The 12,741-nt window shown below is 36.5% G+C and overlaps 1 long non-coding RNA gene across 1 annotated transcript in view; it reads right to left on the reverse strand.

Moving 5' to 3' along the window:
• The window catches only part of LOC311578968, a 102,227-nt gene that overhangs the window by 68,116 nt on the left and 21,370 nt on the right, over positions 1-12,741 (reverse strand). The window lies entirely within an intron of this gene.

The following is a 12,741-nucleotide window of genomic DNA, read 5'->3' on the forward strand; positions in this document are numbered from 1 at the left end:
TAAGAAGCAATGTTACTGAACTTAAAAATAAAAACACTATGAAAATGGTATGGTAAATTTCTGCAATTTCTATAATAATGATTCTTCTTTTAGTCTGTTCTGGCCATGAACACAAAAATGCCACAAATAGGGTGGCTTATAAACTACAAACGCTTAGGGCTTGAAAGATGGGTCTGTGTGTAACGGTCCTTGCCATCATGCCTGACCACTTGAGTTCAGTCCTAGATTAAAGGAGATTACACTCATGACTAAATGAGATAACAACTATGGGTTATCCTACGACAACTGCAGACATTTGTCCCCCTGGCAAATATATAAAGAATGATTTTAAATGAAAGATAAACTGCAAACATTTATTTCTTATACTTCCTCTAGCTGGAAAACCCAAGATCTAGGTACAAGTAGATGTGAGGTCAGCTGAGGGTCCCGTTCCTCCTTGCTGGTGGAGCACTCATGACGTAGGATCTTGAAATGAAAATAGCAGTGATCATGCTTGTGTCATGATTGGATTTATGGGGGATGTTGCCCTCAGGACTTTACTATATCTCAAAGTCCCTACTTTTTAGTAGATACATCTTGAGGAATAGGTTCCAATGGAGAAACCCAAAGATATAAAAATATGTAGGTCAAAAGGATCTCTAAACCATGTAACCTTTCTTCAGTGCTAAGGCTTCCTGAGGTGTTTTCCTCAAGATTCTGTGTCTCCTGTGGAAAGCCCACTGCATACACACCCTGAAACCAAACCTACAAATCCCTACTCATTGCTTCCTCTTTGTAGCTTTATTTTCACAAGTCATTTTAACTTAAATAGAAGAAGATTTTCTCTTTCTCACTATAGCTAACTCTGGGTAGAAAATTTAGTATGTCTGATCCAGTCTTACCTATTCTACTTCCTTCAAAATTACTTATTCTGAACCATCATGGTATCTAATCTGTGCAGCTCACACTGGCTCTTACATTTCAGTATATGAATTTAATGAAGGGCATCGCCACCCTAAGAGTGACGAGACTCCAAGCACTACACCATCTTCTAGGCTATCTTTTCATCTTCCTAAATTTTACAACTCTCAAACTAGTTATCTGAGTTCATATCCTATGTATTCACATCCTTTTTCCCTTTAAGTCTTTCACAAAAGAGTTCTGTTCCACTAAAACAATTTCTCATGATGTTTTGGGGCATCTCCACCTATTTCTCCAAGTATAACTATTTCCTTAGTTTTTAACTTGTTTTACCTGAGCATGACACTTGACCCTGTCAATCACTTCCTTTTGAAACATTATGTGTGTGTGTGTGTGTGTGTGTGTGTGTGTGTGTGTGTGTGTGATCTCAATGCCAGAAAAACACCTTGATTTTCTACCTAAATCCCAGACAGGAGGCTATCATAGCTGTCCTTTGAGAGACCATACCCAGCCGCAGATTCAAAGAGATCTGGAGGTTCACAGTCAAACATGGATGAAGCATAGGGAGACTTTGTAAAAGAGGGGGAAAGGAGAAAAGGGTCTGGAGGTGACAGGACCTTCACAAGAAGACTAACAGAGCAACTAAGAAGCATCCAATGAGGCCTGCTGAGACTGAAGTACCAATAAAGGACCTTTCATGAAATAGACCTAGGCCCCTCACAAAGATGAAGCTGATTAGCAGGTCATGGATCATGTGGGCCCTCTACTAAGGGGACTGGGGCCTCTCTCTGACATGGACTCTGTTGCCAGCTTTCAATTACTTCCCCCTAGTGGGATTGCCTTGCCAGGCTACAGGGAAAGAGGACATGCTCAGTTCTGATACAGTTTGATAAGCTGGGGTAGATAGGAAGAGTTGCTCCCCTTTTCTGAGGAATAGTGAGGAGATGGATGGATGGAGGGTGGGACTGGTAAGGAGGAATGGGGCTGCCATCAGGATGTAAAGTGAATCAATCAATCAATCAATCAATAATGATCATATATATGGAGAAAGAGACAGAGACAAAATAGTCTTCCTTATATCTAGTTATATAATTAGTTTCATTCACTTCATCAACACTATATGGTCCCATAGGTTTCTTTTGTTCTCCAGTGTTCTTTATACAAATCCAGTTCATCATTTTCTCTGCTCACATTTTATACTCATCAGGATATACTTATTAAATCACTGTCCACCCCACCAAGCAATGTCAATAGACGAACTTTGACCTAAAAACATCTCAATGCCTAAACAACTAAGCTTAACTGTAAAACTAAACTATCTGGTCTTCTCCCATCAGAGACTTGAGAAGGAACAAAATTAATTATGAGTTGACAAGAAGTACAAGTTGGCAGCTTCCAAAATGAGAACATGACAGAGACAGTTTTCTGCCTGAATAGCCACCCACTGGATATATGTTTTAAGGTGATAAAGCTGAGATATAATAGATATTGGTTAACATTCAGAATTTCAGATGCACCAAGATAAGAAAGATGTTTTCTTCAAGGTTTCCAAATACATATAGTCAAAACACTATGAATGTAACATTTATATAATTCCTGATTGTTTCATGATTCTTCTTGCTGAAGGTAGTTTATTGCATACATCTGTAATAATATAAATATATATGTAGGAAGGAAAACTAATAAATATAAAAAATTAATAATTAGACTTGTGGGAAGGAGATAAAATGAGGTAGCTAAGGAGAGAGAGAGGCAAAAATAGTTAATAAAGATGTGAATTTTCAGAATAAATTTAAAAATGAAAAAAGAAAAGGTAAGTACATGAATAAAGTTGTAGTGAATACCCAAGCCCAGAACAGAAAAAAAAATAAGTGAATGGACCTCAGAAACATACAGAATATTAAACAACAGGGAAACAAAACAAGGAGTGAGGGGTATGGTCATAAACAAAGGTGTTTTTGAAAATTCCCAGAAAATTGTGGTTCTATGGATTAATCCACTGATTATTAACTTGATCTTAAAATAGTTCAGACTGATGAGGTGGCTTGCTGGGTCAAGCCCTGCCTGTGCAACTCCAAGAGTGGGAGTTTAGATTCTGGCACTTACATGAAAGCTATGTGCCATAGCTACTTGATTCTGTTCTCAGTTTGGAGACAGGGGGATGCCATGGGCAAGCTCTCTGCCTATAATATCCAGAATCTGCACTCTGTGCTATCAGAAGAAACTCTTCTCAAGTGAATAAAGTAGTGACTGAGTATGACACTAAGATTACTATCTGGCCTTCATACACCTCCACACTTACGTGTCCACAGACATAAAGACATACACATATGCATGTACACTACATACATATACACAAGCAGAAACGTTTCTCAATTCTCCTGAATCTCGGTCTCTGTATGTATGAAATGGGAAGCAATGATAACATAAACATCACAGAATAGGCTGTGATCATATGGGGTGGGGGAGGAGGTCCCCTTCTGTCACAAGCCTAGGAGAAGGGAATAGGGTGAAAAAGGGAGGGAGGGGAACAGGAAGATACATACAACACAGGGGATAACTATTAGGATGTAACCAGAATAAATTATTTAAATAAAAATGTTTAAATATTAAAAAATGAATTAAAGCAAGCTTCACTAGTAAAACCTAAACAAAACAGTGATAGTCACAACTGCTACTGTTGTAGAATTCACAAATAGCTACCCTCCCAAGGCTACTCAGCCCATCTGAACTACACTTTGTACATACTTCCTTCCTTAATTATATTTCTTCATTAATTATATCCAAAACTAGAGTATTTTGATCTCAATACACACACAAACAAACACATGTGCACATGCACTTGCAAACATGTACGCACACACACCATATATACTTTTCATAATTAGTGCCTTTGTGATTTTGTTCAATCTTGTCACTCAAGGGCAGAGTCAGTTTCTTCCGAAAAGTAAGATGTATGTGGTTGCTTTTTCCTGTTCTGATTCAACACATACACAACATATACACATGCCCATCATATCTATCTCTGGAATGAGATTTATCATAAAATATAATAAATTTCACAACATATAATGCAAAGATATACATAAATATATACAGATGTATACATACAGTATGCGTATATAAAAGTATTACAGAGTTCATGCAAGCTGTCTAGGTTTTCTATAGATTGGAGTACGTCCACCAACAGTGGGAAGCACAATTTGCTTTATTCAGTTCACCAGCAAAAAGCTAATTTCTTCTGTGTATACTTCCACAGCCATACAGAAAACAAAGATTAAACTAAATCTTTGGGCATCCCTTGGTCTTGTCAATCTGGCATACATTAACCATTACATCCTGGAGGGCTTTTGCTTCTAGTGTTGTTAGCAAATGAGTCACCTCCTCCATTTTCTATCCCAGAGATTCTCCCAGCATTCCTTACTCCTTAGAGATACTGAACTCCTATATCTCAGCTGCAATTGGTCACAAACTTAGTAAGTCTAACCTGCTAAAGCAATCTTATTTGTCTTTCCGTCATCATCCAGCCCAAAGTTGAATGCAGTGGTGCTAATTTATCAATTGTTAATTTGGATTTAGACACAAGAAAATGAGAAGCTACTTCTTTAGTCTACAAACTATAAAGGAAGGTTTGACTCTCTCTTTTAAAAAATTTAAAACGTCACTTAAATCTCAATGCAAAATTGAATGGACCAGGTATCATAATCCCTTAAGGAAAGGAGACTGTGTCTAATCCACTTGAAGAAGAAAGAAATTAATGATTAGAAATTAATGGTGACTAATGTGGGGGAAAAAAACCTAAACTTTTTACTTATAATTTAAAATGAAAAGAAAAAACCACAATCATTCCATCAGGCTTTGGTTAAAAATATGTAGTATCAAATATATAAGATAACTCGAGAAAAATCAGGGAACTATTGCCTTCATGCACAGTATTAACAGCCTAATAAGGCTGAGGAGAATTTATCATTATCGTGAAGTAATATGAGAGTACAAGGTCTGTCTTCTAGAGTGAGTCAGCGCTGCCAATAAGCCATCATACACCGAGTGTCCTTCTGTTTCCTTCTGGAAGGCATTGCAAAGCACTGCCAGCCTTTCTGAAGAAAGTTCTGTTGACACCGTGTTGGTTAAACTGCAAACATGTATTAGGTGACACTAGAACATATGTTAACCATAGAGAGAAAATATAAAGCAGTCCCTCTCCTCCAAGAATTTTCTATCTGATCAGGAAGATACATAAATAAATAAATAATTTCAATGGGCTTCATTCTATGAATAACAAAGAAATATAGGGTTAGAAACAGTGGCAGATACTAAAGATCAATATTTTATGAAAGTGCCATAAGAAAAATCACGAACCCTGAGCAAAATCTTGGTATAGATTTAAAGTTCCACTACTTTGTTTTTATGAAAGTGAGAATATTTTAATTATTGAAACATTTCAATGTACAAAATAAAATAATGCCTACAAATCTAATATCACCACCTAGAGTTGTACATGGTAACAATTTTTCCATTATTTTTCTATCTCCATGTTATTGAGCAACTATTGTTTTTAAGAAGTTTAGAAACTAAAATATTTTACTAAATATTAACTACTTTTCAAACAATTTTTATGCAATTAACACATTGGCTACCATCCCAAAATGCAGAGGCCCTTTCTAATCTACAGAGAGTATGCCCATGTCCTTTCATAGATGCCTTAAATAAATAGTACTGACACCCCCTTAGAAACAGTGTCCCTACCTCAATCATTTTCTGCTCTTTAAATGAGAGTTTGTATATAAATAAGAGAAGAATGTGTTTTTCTAATAGAAAAAATTTAATGAATAATCAATATCCTCCTGTCATGTCAGGGTAAATATTAGGCCCCTGAAAAAAACAAATTATGAATTCAGTGAATACTGTCATGCAATCATAGGCTTAAAATCCAGAAGCAAATAACCTTGCTATTCTACAAATGTAAGCTGAATGAGGAGGGATTTGGTGGGACAGGTGCCAAAGCTGAAAAAAAAAAAATCATGTATAAACCAGATCATAAATACACTGCCATGTCGTGATCTGTAACATATCTTTTATCCTGAAGGCAATGGAAATTTAATAACTGTTTGCTCAAGGTAATTGATTTACCCACTTAGGACGAGTTTGCTTCCTTAAATAAATAAGACTAGTAACAGAATATCTAACAAGGGCCCTCATCAAGATAGTCTGCTTTTTTTTTTTCCAGGAAGTGTAACTTATCTTCATAGATAAAATTAGATGAAGTCCACTGATCTAATTCATTCAGAATTTATAACTAGTTAATTAATCTAAAAACTTATAGCTACAAAATTTTATATGATGTTTATGTACTGAGTATTTATGCATGCTGAAATTCAGGAAAATGATTTAGATATAAGCTTTAGATAAGAATCATAGACTTTCCTGGGAATATGAACCCACCGATCATAGTTCAATCTGACATTTTTTCCAGCAACAGTGCGCATAATTCTCAATATATGTGTCCTATTTTATTTTCTTATGATGGAACTATATTCTTAAAATATACAACACAGTCCCAAATAGATTTTCATGAAATTTTAAAATTTCAAAACTTCTATGATAATAACATAGTAATAATATTTTTTCATAGTGACTTGTATAAATCCTTTCTTTTTTTCTATCTTCAATGTTTTCCTTTGATTGGAAATTGATTCTTTTCTCATAAAATATATACTGATTATAGTTTCTCTTTCTTCTACTCCTCTCAGTTCCTCCTCACCTTCCCTTTCCTCCAGATCCATCCCTGTTCTGTCATTGGAAAAGAACAGGCTTCTAAGAGATGACAACAAAATATAATATAATATAATAGTATGAAGCAAAAACTCTCATATCAACCTAACAGGAGGAAAACAGTCCCAAGAGCAGGCAAAAGAATCAGAGACCCACATATTCTCACATTCAGGAAACCCGCCAAATACTAAACTAATATCTACTATATATGTGTGCGCGCACACACACACACACACACACACACACACACACACACACACACACACACACACACAGAGGGGCGGGGGACCTGTTGCCGACCCAGGTAGACTCTGTGCTTATTGCATAGTGATACTCTTTGTGAGTACATATGCGTCTTTCATAGTTGTTCAGAGAGTGCTGTTCTCTTGGTATACTCAGTCCCCTCTGGCTCTTAGAATTTCCACTGGATTCCTTAAGCTCTGAGGGGAGGAATTTGGTAGAGACCTCCCATTTAATCTCTCTCTCTCTCTCTTTCTTTCTCTTTCTCTTTCTTTCTCTCTCTCTCCCTCTCTCTCTCTCTCTCTCTCTCTCTCTCTCTCTCTCTCTCTCTGCATAGTGTCTGGCTGTGGGTGTCTGCATCTGTTCCCTTCTGCTGTCAGAGCTAGAAGAATACTTCTTTCTTGCCATAACTAGATAAAACACTGTTCTATGAGTATAGAGGGATATCACTAAGACTCATTATACTGTTACCATGTTTTTAAACCAGTAGTTTTTGGTGTTACCCTAGATCTCTGGGCTATCTAGTCTCTGGTTCTTGGGTACCCTAATGGTGTCATGTACGAGTTCTTTCCCATGGATTGGGTCCTACATCAAAGCAGACATTGGTTGGCTACATCTACAAGGTCTGTGCCAACATTCCCCTAGCATATTTTAAGGCAGGACAGATTGTAATCAAAGGTTTTGTCCATGCCTCTCTCTAAGTAGCCAGCATAGTATCTTTCCACACCAAAGACCCTAGGATGTAGGGGTGAAGGCTCCATGTAGGCACCAGCTCCACTTCTCCATGTTCATTGAGGTGTGTGGTTATTGTCCTCAGCAATAGGGCTCTGCTGTCAGTCTTCAGAGAGGTACACTATGACACAGGAACAGCCTGGTGGTGGGGAGACTTTCATGAGAACCTCTTCACCAACAACTCAATTGAATGAAATTCAGTCAGTCCTGCCACTGAAAGCCTTGCCTGGCAATAAACGATGAACAGTTGGGACTCTCCACATCCCCCATTAGGATCACCTTCCTAGATCCAGGCAGCTTTCCCTGCAACTAGGTTTTCACACCCTTTCCCTCAAGCCTAGTTTTTCTAGCCAGCTCTTTTTCATTCTTTCCCACCACTTCATTTCTGCTATTACCTGATCTCCCCAATCCTATCCCAACCTTCTCCCAGTTTCGATAAAAATCTATGCTAGTTCTCCCTCTCATGGAGTTACGTTGGGTTGGCCCTAGACCTCTCCTCTTTACTTAACCTCCATGAGTCTGCAGGATGTAGCTTGGTTTTCCTTAACTAAATAGCTAATATCCATATTATAAGTGAGTACACATGATATTTTTTTCTGAGTCACTCAGAGCTAGCTTTTCTATTTCTAAACATCACCTTTAAATGTATATATATATATATATATATATATATATATATATATATATATATATATATTACCTTTAAATAAATATATATATCTTCAATGAAGATGGCTGAGCAAATATTTTTGTGGTAGGATGGGTATCTCTTGGGTTTATGCACACTGGAAGTATAGCTCAGTCTTGAAGTAGTTCTATTTCCAAAGCTCAGAGGAACCCCCTTGTTGATTTTCATAGTGACTGTACAAATTTGCACTCCCACCAGCAGTGGAGGAATGTTTCCCTTGTTCCACATCCTGGCCAGCATGAGTTGTGTTTATGTTCTTAGCTATTATAACAGGTGCAAAATGTAATTTTGATTTGTATTTTCTTGATGGGTAAGAATTTTGAGCATTTCTTTAAGTGTTTCTCTGCCATTTAACATTTTCTATTGAGAATTCTGTTTCAGTATTACCCAATTTTTATGTTGGATCATTTGGTTTTTGGATATCTAGTTTCTAGAGTTCTTTTTAATATTTTGGATATTAGTCCTCTATTGGATATGAAGTTTAAAAAAATATTTTCCTATACTATAGACTGCTGTGTTGTTCAATTATTGTCATTGTTTGCCTTAGAGAAGATTTTCAGTTTCATAAATTCCAATTTATTAATTGTTAATCTTAGTGTTAGTGCTACCAGTGTTTTTTGTTTCGATTTGTTTTCAAATGGTCATCTCCTGTGTCAATGGATTAAAGGCTTTCCCTTACTTGCTATTCTCTCCGGTTCAATGTATCTGTTTCTATATTGAAGTTTTTGATCCTTTCTTAACTCTAAACTCAGCTTAGATTTTATATTAAAATAAATTTCACCATAATAGCCATTATTTAATTGAATGCTTAATGATTTGGAGAATCGTTTTATTAGTGAAATTGGCTTAATTGGGATTTCAAACTACTACAACCAACTCTTATTATAAATCACATAAGTATTAAGAACAGAGTGGAAAGCTGGCTTGGGGTTTCAGTTGGTCTATTTTACAGAGAAAAAGGAACGACATTCAATGATCAGATTGGCAAGATGCCATCAAAGCTCACTCAAGAAAATTATCAACAGGAATTCTGAATTCTTCAAGGTGTTGAATATTTTTATCCTTATCTATTCAAATTCAAATCTTAGGTGTTACACATCTTTGTGACAATGACATACACTCTTTCACTACATGTTTTAAAATCTTACTGTTGATAATGCTAAAAAGTTTAGGCAACTCCATAAGTGCTTTAAAATATATAAATATTGTTCTAATGGTGACTTTAATATGTGTCTTATTACTATCATGTGGGGACTCTTCCTCCTGTACTCTAGTCATTTAAACTCTCCTATATAATTATAGTTTGCAAACTACATACTTTTATCATTCAATGGCTTAATATTATTTTTAGGAGAATATAAAATGATCCTTAAAGAAAGAATGAAAAAAGATGGTTTTAGGCAATGGAGTCCAGGCTGCTTCAGTCCACTCTCCTGCTTTGATCTCAGGAACCATTTCAGCAAATCTGTCTGTTAATGACTGCTCTTTCTTGTTAAGATGACAGGACCACCTATCACACAAACATCAGTTGTAGATGTGAGGTTTTGTCCAGAGGCTTGAAGGCAATGTGGGAAGACCCATTGTGAGTGTGGCTGGCGCCATTCCATAGGCTAGTGTCCAAACTGAATACAATGGAAAGTGTGAGCGGAACAACAATATTTGTCCTCACTCTACCCCCATTTCTATCTTTCTTCTCTCTCCTTCCATCTCTCTTGCTTTCCTTGACTATGGATTCAAAATGACTAGATACTTCATGTTCCAGCCACCATGCCTCCCCTAAGATGATTGGCTGTTCCCTGACTCTATGATCCAAAATAATCCCTTCCATCTTTAAATTGTTTTTTATTTTCAGTTGATTTTGACACATAATCAACAAAAGTAACTAATGTGCACATTCCAAATCTGGAAGTCAGCTAGCTTTGCCTAATGGGAAGCATCACCACATAGCATGAAAAGGCACAATGACGAAGAAATCTTAATCTCTATGCCAACTCTACCTCAGACAGCGAAATTTTCATAGTGGTCATGCTCCTTAACTGCCATACCCCTTGTGAGCTGGCCTAATCTAGGTGTTAGACACCACAAGTCCCAGAAGAACCATGTTTTTTCCATCCTATCATATTTGAATTACTAATGTATTCTTTAGGAACCTCTGTAACTCTCGATGGTTTTGTGAAACTCATCCACACTTCCTTAAATAGAATTTAAAACAATTTTATTTAATATCTCAGGTGAATTCAATTTCTGTTTCCCACCAAAATCCACACTGAGAAGCTATCAATCTCTGAGGCTTTGCAATACATTATTCTGATTTAAAAATACATTTTTCTCACTTTTGTTCCATCCCCACATTACTTATGTTCCATTTCAGTCAATTAGAGAGGTCAGGGGCATTCTGTGAAGGTAATTTATGAATGAAATAATTTCACATAATTTCATAACTAACAAGATCCTATTTTTGGACCAGAAATTCTACTACTTGAACCTAAGTGTTTAATGACACTTCTTAGGGAATACAAAAAGGAGCTAAGATGACAAAAAAAAAGTTATTATAAACCGAGAAGGCTAGCCAAGTGCCTCACAAATGGGAGAGAGGAAGGAGTAAGTCAAATGGAAGCACATCTCTGTGATGCTGAGGGTCCGCACTGTCAGAGTGATGTACTGAAGTTCCAAAACAGAACTGGAAATTATTTACTTAATTTATTTATTTGAAAAATCCAAACCACAGAGATTAATCGAAGTGATCTTGATGATAAAATATAGATTCATATGCTTGCTTATTTTTTTCAATGATATGGATTCCAAATGTTCAGCTTTTCGTCTTTTGTTTTTTCTTCAATTTTAAGTGAAATATCTAAAATATTATAAAATAAAGCCAGTGCCTGCCTTGACTGAGCAGTCTCCCATTCTATTTCTATCTTTGAAGAATAATTTAACATATTTTCCTCAGAGAGAGGACACATTAGATATTAAACTGATAAAATCAATTGTTACATTTCATGTTAGCCCAAAGGCTGAACAATGTTGAACCTAGAGATTAGATGTGGCCATAAAGAACCAATTTTAGTCTTTGATCAATGTATGAGGCTATTATTGTTGCCCTGCTTGAAATAGAAAATATTTAGAGAAAGATTTAATAACACTCATAAAATAAGCTTAATATCCTCATTAATATCATTTTGCCAAAGGCACTGGGCTAGAGAAATGCGTTGTAGCGTAACCAGACTCGGGTGTATGGAGGACCTGAGTTCAGTTCTCAGCATTTACTTCCGAATGCCTACATCTGTGTATGTCAGGGAATCCAGTGCCCTCATCTGGATTCTGCAGATACCTGCCTTCTTGTGTCTATGTAACTGTACGCAGACAACATGGCATACTTTAGACTCATATGCAAGGAGAAATCGTCAATGAAGAATATGTCTCACCATATTGCCCGTAAAAAATCCTGTGGGCGGGCCGGTCGGTGGTGGCGCACGCCTTTAATCCCAGCACTTGGGAGGCAGAGGCAGGTGGATCGCTGTGAGTTCGAGGCCAGCCTGGTGTACAAAGTGAGTTCAGGACACCCAAGGCTACACAGAGAAACCTTGTCTCGAAAAACCAAAAAAAAAAAAAAAAAATTCTGTGGGCATTTTCTTGATTAATAACTGATAAGGGGAGACTAAGCACAGAAGGGAAACTCCACCCCTGGGCAGTTGGCTTTACTTTGTATAAAAATGCAATCTGAGAAACTTATGGGGAGCTAGCCAGTCAGCAATGTCCATGGTTCTGCTTAAATTCCTTCACCTAGGGTTCTACTTTGACTTGCCTTGACAACAATGTGTTCAGGCCATGTAAGACAAACTCACTTTCCTTTCTCCACGTTGTTTTTGGTCATGGTGTTTTGTCACAGCAATAGGAAGCAAACTAAAGCAACACATAATTGGAAAAAAATTACATTTATAAAGTAAGTAAAAGGCATATGCATATGGATAAATTAAAAATGTTATGCCATTTACATCCATTTGGGTTATTTTTTAAAGTTTCAAAAATAAAAAAATTGCCTATTTAATATGTCACTATATTTGTGTGGCATAAATTGTGTTTACCTGATCGAAAACAGCTTGGAGTAAACCCTAGCAAAAATAGTGCTTATAGTTTAAAACAAGAAAAACAAAGATTCATTTATGAGTCTGCTTTTTCTCAGAAGTATCTTTTCACAATGTTACTATATACTAAAATACAAAATAAAATGTAGTTAAACTTTCTTGACATTTGGGCTAGCAAGATTGCTCTGCGAGTAAAAGTGCTAACCTTGTAAGCAGGACAATCAGAAATGAATCAACAAGATCCATTGTGGCAGGAGAGTATTGAATCCTATAAATTATCCTGTGACCATCCTGTCGCATGTACACACACACAGACATAGACAC

The sequence above is a fragment of the Acomys minous genome, assembly GCF_964271855.1.
Source record: "Acomys minous genome assembly, chromosome: 12".
Taxonomy (NCBI): Eukaryota; Metazoa; Chordata; class Mammalia; order Rodentia; family Muridae; genus Acomys; species Acomys minous.